The sequence below is a fragment of the Petaurus breviceps genome, unplaced genomic scaffold (assembly GCF_028583685.1).
Source record: "Petaurus breviceps papuanus isolate PSGF00001 unplaced genomic scaffold, PetGlider_PUasm1.0 67, whole genome shotgun sequence".
NCBI lineage: Eukaryota > Metazoa > Chordata > Mammalia > Diprotodontia > Petauridae > Petaurus > Petaurus breviceps.
Window position 1 is genome coordinate 2226381 of NW_027186446.1, and position 2663 is coordinate 2229043.

Below are 2663 nucleotides of genomic sequence, written 5' to 3' on the forward strand. Positions count from 1 at the left end.
ATTTTCCATTTTATTTCTGTAACAGTTGATAACTGGCTGTCCTTTTTATAATGCAGAGTGAGAACTTTCCCTACCATGTTTGATAAATGTCATCCAGATTACTTTGCCAAGAATGTGTTGTCCAAAACGGCTGTTTAGTTTTCAAGGATGGAACTCCACCTTTTACTTCTTTTAAGTATGTACAGAATGTTATGATAGAGTATAGTAGTAGTGGTGGTCAGACAAATGGAAATAGTGGGAGACAAAGAATACATGAGAAATAAATTAAGTATTTTAAGAAAGGTAAAAAAAAGGAATGGGTGTTATATTTTATCAAAAGCTTTTTCTTCATCTATTCTGATAATTATATAATTTCTATTAGTTTTGTTGTTGATATAGTCAGTTATACTGATAGGTTTCCTAATATTGAATCAATCCTACATTCCTGAAATAAATTCTACCTGGTCATAGGGTATTATTTTCATGATAAAATACTCCTTTTTCAATGAGAAACATCAAATGGACCTGAGCACGAAATATTTTCTTAGAAGAACTTAAAAAGGACTTAAATCAGAGAGATTGATGAAAAATTATAAAAAAGAGAAATCCAAAAAAAAATCAAGAAAATTATCAAAAGAAGCCTAGGTTCCCAGGATCATGTCTGAGAGTCAGGCTTCCTGATCCAGAGACAATGGCCCTGATGGAATGTACCCTGATGGAGTCATCAAGAGTAACTGGAATGAGATTGTGGATACTTTGAAGATATGAACCTCTCAGAATCTCTCCTTCGTGGTATATATGCCTATGGTTTTGAGAAGCCATCTGCTATTCAGCAACATACAATTCTTCCTTGTATCAAGGATTATGATGTGATTGCTCAAGCCCAGACTGGTACCGGGAAGACTGTTACCTTTGCCATTTCCATTTTGCAACAGATTGAACTGGACTTAAAGGCAACACAGGCCTTCGTTTTGAAGCCCAGTAGAGAGCTAGCTCAACAGATCCAAAAGGTAGTTATGGCACTGGCAGAATACATGGGTGCCTCGTGCCATGCCTACATTGGAGGAACAAATGTGAGGGCTGAAGTTTAGAAATTGCAGATGGAAGCCCCCCACATCATTGTTGGCACCCCAGGCCAAGTCTTTGACATGCTTAACCGGTGATACTTATCTCCTAAATACATCAAGATATTTGTTCTGGGTGAAGCAGATGAAATGTTGAGTCAAGGTTTTAAGGACCAGATCTATGACATATTCCAGAAAATCAGTGGCAGTACTCAGGTGGTACTCCTATCAGCCACCATGCCTTCAGATGTGCTGGAAGTGACCAAGAAGTTTATGAGGGATCCTATCAGGATTCTAGTCAAGAAGGAGGAGTTGACATTGGAAGGCATTTGTCAGTTTTACATAAATGTGGAACGAAAGGAGTGGAAGCTACATACCTTGTGTGATCTGTATAAAACACTGACTATTACCCAAGCTGTTATCTTCATCAATACCCGCCAAAAGGTGGATTGGCTTACTGAAAAAATGCATGCCTGTGACTTTACTGTCTCTGCAATGCATGAAGACATGGACCAAAAAGAACGTGATGTAATCATGAGGGAGTTCCACTCAGGTTCCATTTGGGTGATTATTACTACTGACCTATTGGCTAGAGGCATTGATCTTCAGCAAGTGTCTTTAGTTATTAATTATGACCTTCCTGCCAACCGGGAGAATTATATTCATAGAATTGGCCATGGTGGGCACTTTGACCATAAGGCCAAAATTTGGCCATCAACATGGTGACAGAGGTAGACAAAAGGATTCTTTGAGACATTGAGACCTTCTATAACACCTCCATTGAGGAGATGCCTCTCAATGTGGCTGACCTCATCTGAGGGGCTTTCCCCACCTGATTTAACCCAGGTCCCTGCTCTCTGGGATGGGGGGAGGGGGAGCTGGACTGGAGGGGGTAACAAGGTATGAGCACCTTTGTCATTTTTTCTTTTTTTTTGACTTTGAATAAATGTCAATTTTTGAGGCAAAAGGGAAAAAAAAAGAAAGCCTAGAAATACCTTTATATAGAGAACCAATGTCTTAAGGAAGAAAATATTTCCTTGAAAAGTATAATTGGGCAAAGGGAATACAATAATGCTCTAAGATACCAAGAAATAATAAAACAAAATCAAAAGAATTAAAAAAATAGAAGAGAATATAAAACATCTCATCAGAAAAAAAAACTTATCTGGAGAAGAGATTGAGAAGAAAAATATAAGAATGATAGGATGGCCTGAAAATTATGATAAAAAAGAATCTTGATACAATATTATAAGAAATTATGAAGGAAATTTGCCTTATAGTTCTAGAACAAGAAGACAAAGCAGAAATAGAAAAAAAATCCACTGGTAACCAATTCAAAGATATACTAGGAAGAAAACTTACAGGGATATTACAGCCAAATTTGAAATCTCCCAGCTTAAGGAGAAAATATTGGAAACAGCAAGGAAAATAAATGTCATGGAGTTACAATAAGAATTACACAAGACCAAGCAGTTAGTATGTTGAAGGACACTGAATGCAGTCTTTGAAGACTATATTTCATACAGTCAAGCAGCTGAGGTCACAACCAAGAATAATTTATCCAGCAAAGGTAAGTATAATCCTGAATGGTAAAAAAAAGAAAGTGATATTTAATGAATT

At 36.9% G+C, this 2663-nt stretch overlaps 1 pseudogene; it reads left to right on the forward strand.

The window, feature by feature from the left end:
• Nucleotides 1-636: 636 nt before the first annotated feature.
• LOC138173921 (eukaryotic initiation factor 4A-I pseudogene) lies at nt 637-1926 on the forward strand (annotated as a pseudogene).
• The last annotated feature ends 737 nt before the right edge of the window (nt 1927-2663 follow it).